We start from the raw sequence: 20106 nt of genomic DNA, 5'->3' as shown, positions 1-20106 counted from the left end.
AAATGGTTCTTACATGAACCATTTTCTACACCCACGCCTTAGAGTCACACCAAAAAAATAAAAATAAAAAAGAAAATCGGTGCACATCCTAAGTGATTCACGACGTGAATCCTTAAGTGTTTCATGGCGTGAAACAGTCCCCGTGCAAAAAAAAAAAACAAATTTAATTTTTCCATGAAGTTCGATTCACGATGTAAAACCCTAAGCATTTCACAGCGTGAAACACTAGGTATCTCACGGTGTGAAACAATCCCAAAAAAAAATCAAATTTAATTTTTTCGTGAAGTCCGGTTCACGTGAAACCCTAAGCATTTCATGACGTGAAACACTATCTCATGGCGTAAACCAGTCCCATTTTTTTTTTATAAAATCCATGAAGCGAGCTTCACGCCGTGAACTGCACCCTGCTAGTACGACGTGAAAGGGGGTCCATCGGCCCAAAAAAACACCCCTGTTTGGAGGCTCGTATCTCTTAAACCGTGAATCCGATGAAGGCACTCTAGTGCTCATCGAAAAGCTGACATCGAGCTCTTCAAATTTGGTCTTGAGTGTCCGAAGTCAAAATTGATCGTCTTGGCCTTCGACCAGTAGCAAAATTCGACACGAAAATCGAGGCAAAAAACAGTCCGAAAAGCACAAAATCGTAAAACATAGCACAAAAACGACTTTGAACCGTATTCAAGCTACTTTTTGAGGGTCTAAACGATAAAATCACAAACGACTCAAAGAGACAAAGTTGTACTCCAAAAATACTACAACTCTCTCATACAGAGGTTTTCCAAATTCCTTTTGGAACACCTTAAAAAACGGGCTACGAAACAGGGATTAAATTCTTGGGAAAAAATTTCATCTTAAGATAGTGATAGAAAATAGGTTTTAGGACCTCCTCTTCCATCTGGGAAGTTACTAGCATGTACTTTTTTTGGAAAAATATCCTTAAGAGATTCACGTGCGTGTAGCGTCTAAGCTAATTAAAACAAACGGCGTTTGACCCAACAAAGAGTACGTCAAGCTTTTTAAGGCTATAACGGACTGTGAGAAAATATATATTTTTTTTAAAAACACGCGCACTTACTCATTAAGGAGCAATTAGGCAATCAGACATGGCAACGAGATAGAGGGACTACGTGGGCCGACACTCTCACTGAACCCAATGGCTGCCATCTTCGAGCCATTGAGATCAATGCCCCAAATGCACCTCCCAATACCATTGGCCATGCCTATAATGGGCTGTGAGAAAATATAAAAAGCAAAAAAAAAAAAAACATATGTGCTTGCTCATTAAGGAACAATTAGGCAATCAGACATGGCAATAATAGAGGAACTATGTAGGCCGACACTCTCACTGAACCCAATGACTGACATCTTCGAGCCATTGAGATCAATGCCTCAAATGCACCTCCCAATACCATTGGCCATGCCTACAACAAGTGTGTCATTGGTTTTTACACCCCCTGTCACTTCAATCCTACTGGGCTTTAGCCCCCTTTACCTAACATTTCCGCCAACCCTTTTCAAACCCTGGATACTCACACCTTAGATATATTGACTAGTCTAGGAAGGGGGGTTGCCCAAGGACCGAGTGAGTTCCCACCCACAAGAGCACTAACATACGACCTCAGTGACTCATACAAAAATACGGTTGTACCAGATCTCCAAAATCATGGGCAAATACGATAGAACAACGGATCTTGTTCAATTCATTCAAATATTTGAACAGAGATGTGAAGCCTTTGGAAATCCCAACTACCCCACCAAGGTACATGCATTGAACCTATGCTTAGTGGGAAAAGCTAGTCAATGGTTCATCACATTGATGTCGGCGATCAAGACCAACTTCAAAACCTTGAAAATAGCCTTTTTCCACCACCACGGCTTTTCAAGATAAGGTGATCGGTGGAGTGCAACGAAAGAACTCTATTCAAATGAGTATAAACCAAACGAAACCATTAGAGACTTTATCCTTCGGATAAAACTTTTGGACTCACGATATAAGTCATGGGAAAAATTAAACGATTCTCAACTGAAGAGATGTTTCATGATGGGCTTAAAGAAAAATAGCTTACACAACTTGATCATTGTATCCAATCTAGAAACATTTGATCAATGTTTTAAAGAAGCAATATGTTTAGATGATAACATGATGGAAGATGATCACGATACGATATGTTCCTCATTTAAACCAAGTGAAGCAATGGCTAAAGAACGATTGATCTCGGAACTATCATTCCCTGAATTCTATGCAGCCTTGCTTAAAAGCTTTCAATCAACATCTCTAACAGAGGATGAGATCCTTCACAACCAAACATCCTTAATGCCTCTACAAGTGCAAAATACCTTGTGTTCAATACAATCACTACGACCATCCCAATCCCCATTGTGCATACAAGGCACCTATTTTTCTATATACTGCATATGTTGTGAACCCTTTGGTCATGATGCTACAAAGTGTCTCAATTCATCAACAAGTGACTCAAAACCTCCATCTCCCGTGCACCAAGCAGAAACAGTCCAAAGGGTAAAAACTACTCAAGAAGTAGTTAATCGAACACTTCAATGTTTCTATTATCGGGGACCACACAAAGTGGCTGATTACAAAGTTTGGAATACTTCCATGCCCACGATCACTAACATTTTGCAACCCCTGTGTGACCGTTGTGGCATCGACCACATGTTCCAACATTTCCCAAGGCGAGTTGCTTCAATGCAACTTGTCTCACAAAATACAACTCTTAACATCTTAAGTGTACAAAACGGGAAATTGTCCACGGTACCCTTGAATGTGCTTACACGCTTACAATCCAAGGCATGAGAGACAGTAAAAAAGAATGCAAAAGATAACACTTCAAAATGGGTAGAAGAACATGCCTTAAAGCAGAAACCAAAAGAGAAAACAAAACCTACTAAAGCCAAGAAAAACAAGGGACAACAAACTATCGAAACCAAGGTTGAAAAAGAGGACAGGGAAAAGGAGCCTGTGGAGGAAATAAACCCAAAAGGGGACATAAAACCAAAAGATCCAAAAGCTACACATGATGCAGAAGCAAGGGCTACCACACAAACCACAAAACCCATATGTGCGACATAGGATACAAAAGCCCAAAAGAAAATTTGATCTTGTCGTATAGACAAACATAATGAAAAGCTGACGATCTTGTCGTATGGACAAACATAATGAAAACATGATGATCTAAAGAAAGTCAAAAGATGAAACAACTTCTAGTACGTCACTTAGTGAGGATGAAATAAGTTCTGGTTCATCACTTGGTGCACTTAATAGGCCAATCAAGAACCTAAGACCCACCCAACCACCCCAAATTGAAAACCATGATCATATGACATATGCGAAATGCAAAAAGCAAGCTCACGAGAGTATGCTTAGCATGGTTGAGTGTCTTACAGGTTCACCGGTTGTGATTGAACCTCATAATGCTAATTCTAAAAAAGTAACAAAAATATAAAACCAGGAGGAGTACTGCTTCACCTTTCAAGAGAGGAAGACATACTCTCTACAGAAGAGTCATTAGAGACAGACTCCACGAATTATGCGGTTGAGAAAGCACGTGAGGAATTCGATAATTCCCTTACAAAATTAAAGCAGTCTCTCAAAACCTCATTTGGAGGAATGCTCTTCTCTCATGGTGGTGAAGCCAGCATAGCATCAACACTCAACATGAGTTATACCAAAGACATAAAGAGCTCCATAGAACGAGACTATGAGGATTCACAAGTTTCCAAAAAGAACTCACTTAGAATTGTCAGAGGACCAAGTGTGCCATTGTACACATTGGACACTCTTGAAAAAGACGAGAGCCAAAAAGAGGACGAGAGTGAATGGGAATATGAAATAGAAACGAGATCTGAAGCTAAAACACAAACTGAAACATCCATGGTTCCTCTTCAAGATTCTATCATGGTATGGTTATATTTCCCTACACGTAATGATGTTGTTAAGCGCAAACGCACGTCGATTAGCCCTCGAGCTAGTCATAACATCATGTCAATAGACACTTGGGTGTCATTGGGACAGCCTAAACTCATCCCTACAGACAATGGTCTTGCAAGAGAAGCTAATGGAGGGTTGTTGTAAGATCAGGGTGTCCAGTTTTGTCCAGTTTATGCTGGACTGGGACAATGCTTGGAGAGAAAATTCGAGAGGGGGGGGAGGCAAGGTACTTCAAATGAGATCAAGCAACTAATAGAAAATATATATGTACTTAAATTAACCCAATATAACTTAAATTAATACAAATTAGTCTAATTAATAAAAAATATGATGAAATGATAAAAGAAATGATATTTCCATACTTAGAGTGATCCAATTTTTTTTCCCATAGATGCACCATTACAAGTACACTAGTCCCTATAGGTTTTAGATGATTTACATAAAAAATGTAATTTTACTAATTATATTATTAATATTTACAGGCCTTCTGATAGCCTCGAAGAATTTTGAAAAAGAGATTATTAAAAATCCAATCATTGGATTTGCAATTTTGACTAACCACCACATTCTACTAATGTCTCACTATTTACCACTCTTTTGATCTACAAGATTGAGCATTTCAAGTGGTAGTTATTGTGGATGCAAAAGTGGCATATATTATAACACTTTAAAGACCTTGAAATATTTAAAGAAAAGAGACAAATAGCTTTCAAATTTTCTTAAAAAATCAAGTTAAGGTCTATATTATGTGAAGATCTAAGGTCCAAAGTGAAAACCTCATATAAGTTTATATGTAAAAGATATTAGCATTTTATGAAATCAGTCCAAATTTGGGACAGGGTGTATACATTGACTTTGTACCTAAGGAAATGAGGACTTTCGACTATCTGAAGCTTAATCAGATTATGCAACTATATTTCTAACTTTGCATGTGATGTTCACCTGAAAGAATTCCCTTTACACAAGACTTGAACATGCCATGTTTGGGGTACTTTGAACATAAAATGTATATTGAAACTATATTCCCAACTTTGCATGTGATGTTCATCTGAAAGAATTCCCTTTACACAAGACTTGAACATGCCATGTTTGGGGTACTTTGAACATAAAATGTATATTGAAACTAACCCCCTTACTTGCAAGCTTTTTGTGGTTATGTGTTGGAAGCAGATTTGATCTTGGGGCGTAAATGGACTATTACTACCCAAGCACCACTGTGCTTTGTGAGCAATAGGGTCATCAAATGATGGTCAACGGAAAAAAGTTGACAATACCATACTGCAAGGAAGAGGATCCAACCTTAATGGATTTATATGATGATAAACGCAAAAAGTTACAAGCCTCTTCCATGAAAACCCCTCTACACAATGACCTACCATCTGTGTCAACGACTGACTCCAATAAAGCATCTACTCTCCATCTACTCCTTTAACCCCATTCTTACAACGAAGTTCGATGCCAAAACCTCGCAAATCAACAGCTATTCCTGAAGAAGTCCCCTCTGCGCAACCATCTATCTCCAATAAGGAACTCAAAGGAAAAGTCCCGGAGCCTATGCCTCTTCATCGACAAACCCCACCAAAGGAGACAACCGCATGCTCGAAAGCCTCATCATCATCAGCCACTCCACAAGAGACTCTAGCCTCATTATCGTCAATAATGCACATGAGTCCCAAACCTATAGCCTCAGTGATGAAGGAGAGCTCACAACATTCCACTTTAACCAAAAAGAAAAACCCACCAAGACAACAAAATCAAGGTATATTAATGGTATCAAAATGTGGGTGGAGAAGCAGCTACTTGTTGCTCAAGGCTACTACAAAGGTTCCAATAAACTTTGGGTGCCTCGACAGTCAAAGCCTCTTCCTCAATGCATCAATCAGGGGCCAAGGAAAAAGAAAAGTACTCCATAACACCGTCCACAAAAGCCTATGCAAGCTCCTCAGGGAACTCTAACATCTCAGCAAGTGTGGGTACCCAAAAGATTACTGCAAGCACAAGGATACTACCGAGTAAATACCAACGCTTGGATTTCCAAGCACATCAAAGTCCCCTAAGCCTTCACAAAGAAAGAAACCTCAGCACCAAAAGAATCAGCCGCCAATTTATAATGTTCATCAAAGGTGGGTGCATATGCACGTACTTCAACAACAAGGATACTCTGATATGGTAATCCCATCATATGGTTGCCAAAATCGAACAACGTAAAGAGAACCTCACCACCGACTTCAACCCCAATAGCTTCCACAAGAATGGAAACTCAAGCAACACCAAGCAAGTCACTCAACCACTCTCGGCATTCAACACCTACATAAGAGCTTGTGTGTTCAAGCAACCCCAATAGTAACCTACCACCTCAACAACATTTGAGCCAAAAATTCAAGAATCAATTCCCACGTCTGCAATGGAGACTTATGAGCGCATCGAAGGCAAACTCACAATTCTCTTTTCACCCCTCTAGATGTGAAATGCAAGTTCAGAAGCTACGCGACAAATATAAGAACCTAGTCTCTCAAAAAGGAGAATAGCCCCACAAGAACTTGTTGCTCGGAAGGTGGTAGGTTTTTTTTTAAAAAACAAGGGAGAAATGCATATGGCAACTCCCAAGGATCTTCAATAGTCATTATATCTTCTTAAGCTTATCGCTTACTATTCTTTTGGCTATGTTAATGTAGCAGCTACTCCATGAGTACATATAGTCATTATATCTTCTTAAGCTTATCGCTTACTATGTTAATGTAGCAGCTACTCCATGAGTACATATCCATACTATAAGATTCCTCCTCAGCCTGAGTAATGAATAAGCCTTTACTTCAATCCCCTGTAATCATTCCCTATTTTTAAATACAAGAAAATATTATTTTCCTTGTTTTTGTCTAGAGAGAAGAAAAATTCTAGAGAGTGGTAATTCAATATTGAGATATTTTTGGATATATAAATTCTACAAATATCAAAAATATGTTTTCCTAAACCAAAAAATCAAAATAAATTTTCCAAGGTGCAGTAGAAATCAATTAAAAATGATTTAAAAGACCTTAGCCTAAGGGTCAAGATTTTCAAAAAAAATTAGATTATAGTCCAATTAAGGTTCCTATGGACCAATAAGATTAATCCAAGTGTTGGGATGAGATAAATCTAATGAATAAAAGAAAATACCCAAAAATGAGTAAATGCCTACATAAGATGAAGAGTTGACTGAGTACAAGATTTATTAGTTAAAAACTATGAGATATTTTAGAGTAATCATACAATTTTGACACCTTGGTAAGGAAAGGGGGAGACTTCAAGGAGGCACCTATTTCACACATGATAATGAGTTTTAAATTCAAAAATATTAAGATATTTTTATCTCTCCTCTTTCTTGGATCAAACTGGATCAAAAAGGGAGCTAAACTAGTCCAAATCTTGTCCAAATTCAGCCAAACTGAAGCTGAAAAATTCGAGAACTTAGTTGGACTCAGTTAGTGGACTCCCTTACCTCTATAAATAGACCCTCATTCTTTTGTATTCTCATCTGTGAACTAGACCATGCTAGTATTACCTTAAAATAAGTATACTTTCTATTATCCTCTAAAAATCCTCTACAATTTGGAGAGATTGGAGCTTCTCTCTCTCTTCAACCTTCCTTGGAGCTTTCCTCTCAACATACTAACCAATTGATTGGTTGGGGGCCTCTTCTGAGAATAGAGAAGCAAGCAAAACAAGAAGTAAGATGTGACTTTATGGTTTTTTCTTTAGTCTTCTGAATGTTTTTCACTTCTCAACCCCTCTCAAGCTTGAGAAGTATTCAAATGAATGGTTTTTCAATGCAAATGAAGCTCTCCAAAGAATTCTAATGATTAATCACAAAAAGTTTACATTTATGCTTAATTAGAATGTTTTTTTATGTATATCTCTCTCCCCCCAAAGAATGGTCATTCCTATGACCAATTCTCCATTCAAATGATACTTCTCATGGAGCGATTCTCAATTCTAAAATCAAACTCTATGCTAGTCAAGCTAGAGGCTAAAGAAATGTCTTTTTAATGCTTTTATGTTACATAAATTACGATAAAATTATGATTTAGATCCATAAATTGGATTTAGATCTATTGATAGTTAATCTATCATAAGTGTATTACTAAGTCTTATGCTTTTCAAAATTATTAAAAATTATCAGTAAATAGCAGCAGAGCTATGGCAAAATTTTTAGAAATTAACACATAAATCATTTTTATGCATAATAAGAAAAGAGAACTTCTTACCATATTCTAGGATTAGTCATCCTATATTAAATGAATAATTCTCGTCATATCCATGGAAAATTAATTTTTAATGCTTATATATAAATAGTTAATTAGAGAAAAAGAGAAATTTTTAGTAAATTTATTTTTATGATAAAAGAAGAATTCTCATGATAATGGAGATCCATGCATTTAATGGAGAAAGATAAAAAATTAGAATATTAAAATAATAGATATTTCATTTAAAATTAAAGAGAAATTTTAGTTAAATTTATTTTTATGCATGAATAAATTTGAATGATGAAAGAGGAATTCCCATCATATTTGGAATTCAATCATTTAAATGAGAAAAGTGGAATTCTTAGTATAATGAAATTAATGGATATTTTTATTTAATTTTAAGAGAAATTTTAGTTAAATTTATTTTTATACATAAGAAAAATTTAAATGATGAAAGAGGAATTCCCATCATATTTGTAATTCAATCATTTAAATGGAAAAAGTGAAATTCTTGTCATATTTAAATTAATTGATATTTTTATTTAATTTTTAAGAGAATTTTAGTTAAAATTATTTTATGCATGAATAAATTTAAATGATGAAAGAGGAATTCCCATCATATTTATAATTCAATCATTTAAATGGAAAAAGAGAAATTCTTGGTATATTTGGAATATTAAATATTTTTATTCAATTTAAAGAGAAATTTTAGATAGATTAATTTTATGATAAAAGAGGAATTCCCATGACATTTGGATTGAACTCATTAAATGAGAAAAAGAGGAATTTTAAGCTTATTTAAAAAATGGATAATTATATTTAATTAAAAGAATAATTTTTATGATATTTAAGTAGAGAAAGATTTGAATTAAATTTTAATGATAAAAGAAGAATTTTTCACCATAATTCCACCTAGGGAATTAAGGTTGAGAAATTAAATGGTAGAAAGAATATCTTTAGATATTTTACCTCGATACGGTTAAAATGGTGCGCTTCCGGTACGATGGGCAAGGACCGATAAAGCGGTCCCTGAGTGAACTGCTAGGACACCTAAGGAGGATCCTAGAGGGTTCTGACTAGGTGATACACGGGCTCGCGGTTGCTAGGACACCCAAGCGTGCGTCGAGGAAGCTTCGGATGGACTAAAAAGAAAGATTTTTGTGAATCAAATTTTGATATTAAATCTTGTTGGTTGGCCAGCTGGTCTTCAACGGAGAGTCCAGATGACCTTAGTGAAGATATCTATATTAGCCTCGTAAGACGATGTAATTCTTTCAATCCACGCTAAAAAGTGGTGACTTTAACACAGAGCAGCTCAATAAGAGTCTATATGACTCACTTCTTGTACTTCATGTATATCTACTTCATAAGAGCACTTAAATATACATAAAAGCATAAATAACACATGGGAAGCTAGGGGGGTTCGTTATAAGTAAACCCTCTCTGTATCACGTGCGTTCAAGGCCTATTTTAGAAATCCCTTATCTGTGAATTTTTCATGAATAAAACATACCCTTTTTCTATTCAACCTGTGAATACTCCCTTTAAATGCTACCCTTCTGTATGTAAAAAATTTGTAAAAAAGGGATGTTAAAAATCCCTTCTATTGAACCCACGTGTTACGCTTACATATTTATGAGTGACCCCCCCCTCCCCCCCGAGATGGGAAGAAGCATGCAAGAACATGTCCTACTCAACAACATTTAAAAAGAATCCTGCCACATGAAGGGACTTCATCGAAGGCCAATTTCTTCAAATGATGAATGTCGCTTCAATGAATCAAATGAGAAATTGAGAATCACCATCTCATTCTGATGATTATGTCTATGTTCCTCCGGATCCTTCCCTCTCTTCTCTCCCATTATTAACATCTCTTAGCATTCCCACTAACACAAATCACATGTAACCTTGCTTATTATTGCCAAAAATAAAGTGAGCAAAAAATACCAAAAAACATGCTCACACAAATAAAAATGTAATTATTTGAAAAAAACCCCACCTCCCCACCCCGTTAGGAATTCCTAGTAAACCACTAACCTTTTCATTCACTAACTAGCTTTTCTTATTCCTTCCAAAGGAACAAATACCATTGAACATCACTCAACATGAAATCCATCGACAAAGCTTGTCCATTCTCCCCACACAAAGGTCTTCAACGTGATCACAAGGACGCTCGACATCAGGAAGGGGGGAATGTTAACCCATTCCTAGGGTTAACAAGAACTACCACCATTATATTATATTAAGGAGTCAAGGTAGATACACCAAAGGGTCATACATTCAAGATATCAAGTAATGGTGTCCAAATCTACAATCTAAACGGGCGCCCGTATGGTGTTACGGAGTATTTATGGCAATTCTCGCTTTTAAGAGCATGTGGTAGCATGTAGGATGAAGTCCCAAGTGATGTACTTCATGGATATATTATGAGAGTAGTCATTGTAATAGCATTAGGCCTCTTATGAACCTAAAGTGTCCGGCCGGCCATAATTTAAGTGAGTATGAACACTTATGGCCATGTATATAAGTGAATTTCTCTCATAATACAATAGAGTCTCCCATTGTGTAATTGAGTCTGCTCTTGCTAATCCTCTTGCTAATCTCTCTTCCTAATGCATGCTAGTAAGTGTGTGTGAGTGATGTGAGCTTAGAGGAGGGATGAGTACACATAGTGCAACACAGCATTGTGACAACACTCTTCGTGGGAGGCGCGGTGGAATTGCTTCTCGAGGAGTTGTAGAGATTTGGGATCTCAAGGGTTACGCGCTTGGCCATTGGAAAGATCCTCATGATAGTTTCGGCCCACCAGGTAGTATCTTATTAGATGTGTTTCAAGGAGGATTAGGGTGAGCTATAACACACACACATACTTTGTTGTGTGGGCCTTGCTCCCAATTAAAAAGGCAAGACATCTCCCTATCTATCAGGACATTATTTTTTCCACCATTGAATACATGTCAAACTATATTCCAAAGAAATTTTCCCTTTCACACCATGGTTTACCATCACCTCATTAATGCATTCCCAAAATAGACATTGGGTCTCCATATCTTCCTCTTTCCTTTCACATGTCGCAATTGTTAGAAGATCCTACACACAGTGTGAAAACTCTAGTCCTTTACGATGTAACACACTTGACCACCTCTGACTAATTTTATATTGACATTTGTAATATGCCACCTTGGATCATACACATGACAAGCCACGGTCATCCAATATGATTTTCATCGGGTGTGGTCGAACTGTATCCATGCATGTCGTAGGTCCCCAAAGTCAGTCTGTCACATTTGATTCAACCAAATCCAACCCTGAAGTGGCTCTAATAGTGGACATCTTGAAATCAAAGCACTTCTCACCTGAGGACCCTTGTCCCACGAACCTGCTTCCATGAAAAAAGTTGTAAGTGCACTCTCATTTCAGCTTTAGAAGTGCATCCAAGCCAAAGATCTTCTTAAAAGACCCGTTTCAGGCTGCACAATTACTGACCTCCAAAACCTAAAAATCAAATTGTTCGGGTTTCACACTTCATTATTTAGATTTTTATAACTCATTTACAAAAACATAACTATCCAACCAATTTAGCTTACCAGCTGTCTTCCACCAGTGGTCCCATCTCCTCTGCAATGTTGATGAACTCTTTTTGCCCAACAAAATGTGAGGAACCACCTTCTTGCACTAGCGTTGCCATCACGATCTCTTTTTCCTCACACATTTGTACCTTTCTTGCCCCAACATTGCGATCTACTCCTAACACCTTGGACACCAAGTTTACTTTGTCCTATCATTTAGTGCCTTTGATGTGCCTGCCCATACATTGTGTTATGGAAGTTGATGTGTATCATTAATTAGCTTATCGTCTCATCGAAGGACATTACATAATAGATGTAGCAATTTCATGTAGCGATGCACATCTCCAGCACTTAGCAGTAATGGCAAAGGAGCTTTCCAAATGCATTGTTGCACTCCTCTTTAGTGGTCGGTGCCTTGATCATGCTTCCAGTAAAATGTGATGTGTTTGAGACCCCATGGTTCTTTAAGCGTGAGCAAAGCTCATTCACACACTTCAAACTACCTAGGCAATGGCTTCTCTGACACACTCCAGGGAAAGCAATATTGGAGGTTTACGGCTTTAACAACCAGTGGGGATCATACTTATGCTCTATGGAGTCCATTCATACACGTGTTTCCATGGTTGGTGGGAACTCAAATGCGATATCACCATCATATTGCCTAGGAATCTCCACAACCTTGATAACCTCTTTGACATTCAACAAAATAGTGGAGCAACGATGTAACAACGATTTAAATTTTCATTGCCTCCTTTTTCCATCTTTCTTTCTCACTTTTTCTTCATCCTTGATCTGCTTCCTCCTCTAATTTCTCTCTCACTTGCTTCTCAACTTTACTATATCACGTTTCTATATCCCCCCCCCCCTTTCCCCCTTTTTCTTCTTATCATTCTTCTTTTCGCCCCTTTGTGTGTTGTGTTCCCTCTTTTTTTATTATTTTTTCTTTCTTCTTTCTTTTTCTTTTCTTTTTCTCTCTCCTCCCTCTCCTTCCATGTCATCTTGCCCTTTTTCTTTTTTCATGTATTTGTTTTTGCAAGGCGGCTCGCAAGAGAGGTCGGAGAATGCCTTGTGTGCAAAACCTTTCTGGGGGCAAGAGATGCATGTTCCTACAAGATCCCCAAAGTTGCTTGGCACATCTGTACAAGGCCAAAAGATGAGGGTGGACCAGGCTCGGGGGGGGGGGGGGGGGGGTCACTTACAAAAAATGTACCTATCACGAGAGTTCAACACAAGGACATTTTAAATAATTCAAACTTATAGAAATATATTTAAAGAGGGGACTTATTTATTATATTTTTAAAAAAATTACAGATTTGAATAGAAAAGGATACATTATATTCATTCAAAAATTCACAGATAAGGGATTTTCAAAATAGGTCTTGAATGCACGTGATATAGTAAGTTTTCATAGAGTGAACCCCTCGAGAGACCAGGAATCCCCAACCTCACCCTTCTTGCAGACAGACTAGCTAGAAAATGGCTTATTAGATGTTTATTATATCCTAAGGAAGATAGGGCCATCCTCTTGCAAAGGACTTTCACCTCTACTCAATCAAAGGCTTCAAAAAGTGGACAAACCTCCCCACTATCCCTCTGTTCTTTGGCCCACTCCAAATCACTCTAGAATGGTTGGAACAAAATCAAGCACTGATCTCAACTAGTAGACAACATTCGTTTCAAATACCATATCCTTGATCTAGACTCAATTGTAGAGCTAAATAATTCCATACCTTCATATAATATGAATAAACTCAATCATATCCTTCATCTAAACTTACTTTGGTTTTCCTTATAGAACTAATTAATTCCATACCTTCATATAATATGAATAGAGCTCACAAACTCCACAAAAAGAGACTAAGCACTTTGGTGACCTATGGGACTACTGCTATAGGCTCTAAAAATATATTAAATCTAGAAACCCTTCAATAGGCTCCAAAAATAGATTAATCTAGAAACCCTTCAATCCTCTTTCAGACTCAACGGAGAAGACTTAGCTCTGATCCATTTTAGAATAAACCATTGGCAGGTTAATACAACTAGCCTTATACAATGCAAAGGGCGCTGCTCACTAAGAAACATTAGGTGGAACCAGTTTGAACATATTCTCCTAATTGCCCCCAACGGTTGACCTTGGGCCACCTATACGCATCAAGTTGCATAATAGATGGCATATCATATGGGACAAAAAACAATGGGATTTCATACTCTCGAAGATCTAGTCCCCCATCATCTCCCCAAAAAAATCATCCTTTGGTTGATCGTACATTAGGCCCTCTTGACGAGCTCTAGAGCACTTAAACAGGGTTTAGGGAACGGGAGCTATGCACGATCTCTTCATTACATGTGGGTTCATATAGGGAAGCTCTAAAATTCCTTCACTATTGCATTAGTTTGTCTCATCCACAAGAATTGAGCTAAAAAGAGTTGCCACTGCGAGAAGCCAATGGCATGTCTGACTATACTTTAGAATTTAATATGTGTTGAATATCTGTGGGCTATTTGGATTAGTCGAAATGCATGTGTGTTTAGTAAATCATATCTCAACATTGTGTTAGGTATGAGGGAAGGTTTATCTATGCAGATGAGACAAGGAATTGAGACGTGTTACAACTATGTCAATACAGAAACTGGTTCATGAATCTGATGAAATAATTTAAGTCCGAGAAGTGAAGGAAGATTGTTTTAGGAAAAAAATGATGGCCAACCAATGAGGAACTTTGCTCCAAGATTCGAGGGGTGACTAAAGAAAAACGCCAATTGATGCATACTTGTGTCCTTTATTTCTTCTTAAGGAGGACCTGTAAGCAATTCTGAACTCCAAGTTAGGCTTCTTGGTGTAAAAAGCCCAAATATCTCTGTTTTATGGACGTATTTCTCTAAGTGCCGCTTTTTAAAAAGAAAAAAAGAAAAAAAGAAAAAAGAAAGTATGCTTGTTACTTAAGGAAGTACAGATATTTCTCACGAAGGAGGAAATATGCATGTGTACGAACGTGGCTTCTTTAATTTTCCTTGACCACCTCTTTTTCAATTTTCGTTAAATTTTCATGGCCTCCTTTTTTCCATCTTTCTTTCTCGTTTTTCCTTCCGTCTTGATTTTCCTCCCCGCCCCCTCTTTTTCATCGCCCCTTTGTCTCTCTTTTTTCTTGTACCCCTTTTTTTTTTGAATGTGTTCCCTCTTTTTTTAAATTATTTTTTGGAGGGATCACAGAATGCCGGTTACCGGCTATGGTAGGTGGCAAGGAGGGCCAGTTGGCTGTGCGAGCGCTGGCCGAGCTCGGTTGTGCCACAGAACCGCCCTAGCCAGCTCATTCGGGCCACGCTACCTCTCCAACGTCCCTGCCTAGCCATCCCCCTGGCGGGTTAGCGGCTATGGTAGGCATCCAGCTGGAGGTGGCAAGGAGGGCCAGTTGGCTGTGCGAGCGGAAGCGGAGGCAGGGTGTGTGGGCAGCAGGCAGAGGTAGGTAGGCCAAGGGGGGTGGCTGGGGAAGAGCGAAGGCAAAGCTAGGGCACCAGGCAGGGAGGTGCGTGGCCCGAATGAACTGGCAAGGGCGGCACAACCGAGCTGCGAGAGGCAGGGGAGGCGATGGAGGAATAACGTGATGCCTTCACACACATCCCCCCCAAAAAAGAGACATTTTGCGTTTTGAATAAACAAATGCTCCTTTTTTAGTGACGTTTCGTTTTATAATACCCCCACGACTCTTCTTTTTTTTTTTTAATTGGACTTGAAATGAGAGGAAATTGCGTATTTACATCTGGCTTGTGAATACCCACACACCATCGCCGGCACATCCACTTGCAACTAGCGCCGCTCAAACCCAGTGCCTCCAGGATATCACTCGGCCTCTTTAACCACTAGACTACAGCCGTGGGTGTCCCCCATGACTCTTCAAGTGCCTGGGGGCTAGGAGGGCTAAGCCTTTTCTAATCAAGATGCCTTCTAATTCTTAAACCTTGAAAAAAACATGGCTTACCCCAATCAAATCAGTTTTTCTCTATGCTAGCCTTTGAAAAATACACTAAAGGTTCTCGGAAAAAAAAACATTAAAGGTTGGTTTTTTTCTAGCACTTTGTGGGGCTAAGCCTTTTCCCACCAGATGTTCTCTTGCAAGATTAGTATAAGACTTGTCACATCAGGTGTACAAGGGTGTAAGATTCCTATAAAACTTGACACATGAGGTGTAAGAGGGTGTAAGAGCCATACATGCTCCTCCCCTAAGTGGACTAATGGAAGTTTAGGAAGCTAATTGCTTTCTTAATTAAAATTCACAATTTTAATCATTTTTTCCATGGAGAATCCATTTCTCCCTCCACATGAACTTGATTTTTCCCAAATTGGAGCATGGGTTGGTGGGCTTTAATCCTCTGTGCATGTGTGCACATAAAGTGCACACTTGCACACAGTTGCAACGGTACACCATGTAATCTAGCACCAAGTTTCCATCATCTAGCAATCCTAATCCTCTTTTGCATTCACAAATCTATGAAACCTTAATCTTGCTTTTATCTTTTGTTAATTATGTTAAGACTTGATAACCTCTTAATCACAGTGAATTAAATAATATTTTCGTCACTTATTTTGCATGTTTTTTGTCATTTGCATACTCATTCTCATCATTTACTTGCATTGAACGTGGCTCCATAATTGACCATATAAATGTCCTTTTCATGAGAATAGGGCATGAGCAATGATGACACTATGTATGTGGAGATGCACCAGCCACTAAAACAACCATCCTGGCCACTTATCTCAGATCCAAAAGTGTTTAAGCCAACTTGGTCCACTTTCCCACTGAAAGCACTAGTACTCATCTTCATCATATTGTTTTTTGATGTATCCAATAACCCTCTTACAACCTTTGAAAGCACTAGTACGCATCTTCATCATGCACCGAAAGGGAGTGAATTTGTGGAAATTTTGTAGCACACACCAATGTAGGATTATCAACAATAGTACAAGCATACTAAGTGAAGGACCATCAAGTATCTAGCTTCCGAGGATAGAAATTTTATAGCACACACTAATGCAAACACTGAAGGATTCTTAACATTAGTAAAAGCATACTAAATGAAGGCATTAAGAGAAATATGGACTCTCCATTTTGCCCCTTAGGAGTGAATAAAAAAAGATTGGCCTGACCAATGAGAGAGCTGGGATTCTAGATCCATGTAACATGGATCTTTTTATCATATCTTTACCCAAATCTCTTAAGACAATAAAATAATAGAGCCCATATCTTAAAAAAATAGAGAAATATCAGATTTCATGTCATAAACTATTCTTTCATGTCAGATATACCTTGTGGTCAGCACATGGAAGTTTGAAAACTTTATTTCATTTTTTTCCATTTTTTATGTTCAACTTTTTACTTTCCCTCCTTTTGCATTCAGGCTACCTTTTCATTTTCCCCCTTTTTTTGGCGGAATTCAGTTTCGCCATATCTTCTGCAACTTTGGTTCTTTCTTCACGAAAATTTATAGGTATGTTGTTCTCCACTATAGCTCTCTCCTCCTAAAATTTCATCTCATTTGGACAAAACGTCTGTGAGTTATGCTCGTTTTCTCACATGAACTTTCTCTTCTCTCTGCACACCACAGATAGCTATCTTGATGTAAAGTGGCATCAAATTCTTGTGAGTAATTATCATATGTTTAGGGTTTGTCTATGTTTTGTCTTAATGTGAGTAATGATCATAGGTTTAGGATTTGTTTATGTTTTGTCTTGATGTGTTGCTGTTTATTTTCACAGGAGCAAGGTTGTGAGCAACAAGGTTGTGTAAATCAAAGCAGTAAGTTGCTGTTTATTTCTTGTTGTTTTAATCTTTATTTGTTGCTTACATTCTTCTTTGCACAGTAATGATTTGAAGTGGCATAAAATACCACAGTAATGATCATAGGTTTAGGATTTGTTTACGTTTTGTCTTGATGTGTTGCTATTTATTTTCACAGGAGAAACAAGGTTGTGAGCAGTAAGTTGATGTTTATTTCTTGTTGTTTTAATCTTTATTTGTTATTTAAACTAAGATTACTTATCAATGCAAGTGCCCATGTGAGGCTTGGATGACTCAGTTACTGGGTGAGTCATGGCATCTCAAGAGAACTCACCCACGATGATATCATTGAGTGCTTGATGGTTTTTATTCATAAGTACTTCATTTTGCAAGACACTAATTGTTTATTGTTGATTGTTGATTTTATGTTTTTATGTTGGTTGTTGTTTGTTTTTTATGACAGGTACTTCATTGCAAGACAAACTTTGTGCACTTGCTTCAAGTTTAGGAGGTGGCGACTTCTACGAGGGGAGTGGCTCAGCTTGGACCAAGACATGCAAGATGGCACGCATTCAGCACTCATTGATGTATGTGGTTATTCTTTGGGAGGGTCATGACCCTTTTAGCGTTAATGTAGAGAGTCATTGGCCCCTTAGTTTTCTGAGGCAGGAAATCCAACTTATGTCCAATAATCCCCCTTGTAATTTCTATTTTAGGTTGGATGGTAGGAAGGTTGGGAGTTGAAGGTAAACATTGCAAAGCATGCAAGCAGTGTGTTGCTCCACACATCCTTGAGATTGTGGAGTCAATGTAATTCTTATTCTTCCAAGCGAATATAAAAAGTTTTTTCTCTAAAAGTGTTGTAAATTTAATTTTTCTTCATTTTCATAAAGTGTTGTGGTTTTTTAAGTCTATTGTGTTTCAAATCCTTTAACCTATAAGAAAATAATGATAAACATAAGTAAGTACAAACGTAAATATAAATATAAGTATATATTTAAGTGTAAATAATAATATAATTAATTATGCTAGAAATATAAATATATTTTTATGATTTGTTAGTGTCATTAATTTTTAAGTATAGATATAAGTTTAAAAATAAATATAACTTTAAGTATATATTTAAGTGTAAATAATAATATAAGTAACTATGTAAATAATATAATATAATAATAATAATATAATGTAATGTGAAATAGAAGTATGATTTATTATTTATTATATTTTAATGAAGTATCCTTTATTTACTAGAGTATAAACATAAGGTATAAAAATAAATATAAGTTTATAGATATTTGTAAGTAATATAATAAACACAAGTATAATATAATTATGCTAGAAATATAAATATATTTTTATGATTTGTTATATTTTAATGAAGTGTCATTAATTTTTAAGTCTATAGATATAAGTTTAAAAATAAATATAACTTTAAGTATATATTTAAGTGCAAATAATAATATAAGTAACTATGTAAATAATATAATATAATAATAATAATATAATGTAATGTGAAATAGAAGTATGATTTATTATTTATTATATTTTAATGAAGTATCCTTTATTTACTAGAGTATAAACATAAGGTATAAAAATAAATATAAGTTTATAGATATTTGTAAGTAATATAATAAACACAAGTATAAATTTATTAAAAATATTATAAATTTAAGTATAAGTATAAATATGAGTATAAGTTATAGATCAAACTCATTTATACTATCTATTCTCTAGCTCTCCCTGTGTGTGCTAGCTCTCCCCACTACCCATCATGGCCACCTCCCTTGCTTTCACTGCACGTGGATTAGCAGCACTCATCACTATGCTCACCTTGGGAACTAGATCTACCCTAGGTTTTGCAAGAGTTTAGACCTCGAGGAGGCTATCATCTCCACCTTAGACCCAAACTCCACCTTACTAGCTGTATTTTGTGATGCAATCGATGACTTCACCTACTCTATCCCACATTCCACCTTGAGTTGGATTCCTTTGGAGTTCCTCTTTGACATGAAGAGTGGATCCAACCACAAGAAGGTGGTGAACAGAGCTCTAGCTCATGTTGGACAAGATTTCCGCACTACCGCTGTCCCAACCTCCTATGAAGAGCACATCCCACTCGATCTTATTGAGCGGGATATTGCTTTTGCTATTTACATCTTGAACTTTGATGTTTAAGAGCCAGAGGATGATGACATCTAGGATCTCCCTCTACTGGAATACATAGACACAGAGCCAGAGGAGACCACTCTAGACCCTATCGTTGAGGCCGAGAGCTCTCGCATGGCGCTTGCATCCATCCAGCCTAATGAAACCCAAAGTCACGACCCACCACTAGCTTCATTGAGTGCCATCACCATTGAAGGGGTGGAGTACCTTCTCATGTAGGATGTGTTGGAGCTCTTGGACTTGAGGGAGAAGGAACTATATAGTATACTTGTGCGAGATGCCAATGATGATTTCTTGGACTTTGATTACCAAGAAGCCCTACCACAGGTTGATGAGGTAGGGCGATATGATGATAGTGTAGATGATATCTCTGTTATCATTGTCGTCCAAAAGCAGATTGAGGATGCAGCTCCTCAATATGAGATCTC

The sequence above is a fragment of the Cibotium barometz genome, chromosome 26, assembly GCF_041138505.1.
Source record: "Cibotium barometz isolate CiBa-2024 chromosome 26, ASM4113850v1, whole genome shotgun sequence".
Taxonomy (NCBI): domain Eukaryota; kingdom Viridiplantae; phylum Streptophyta; class Polypodiopsida; order Cyatheales; family Cibotiaceae; genus Cibotium; species Cibotium barometz.
The sequence above is the reverse complement of the archived record's forward strand: the minus strand, read 5'-3'. Positions refer to the sequence as shown.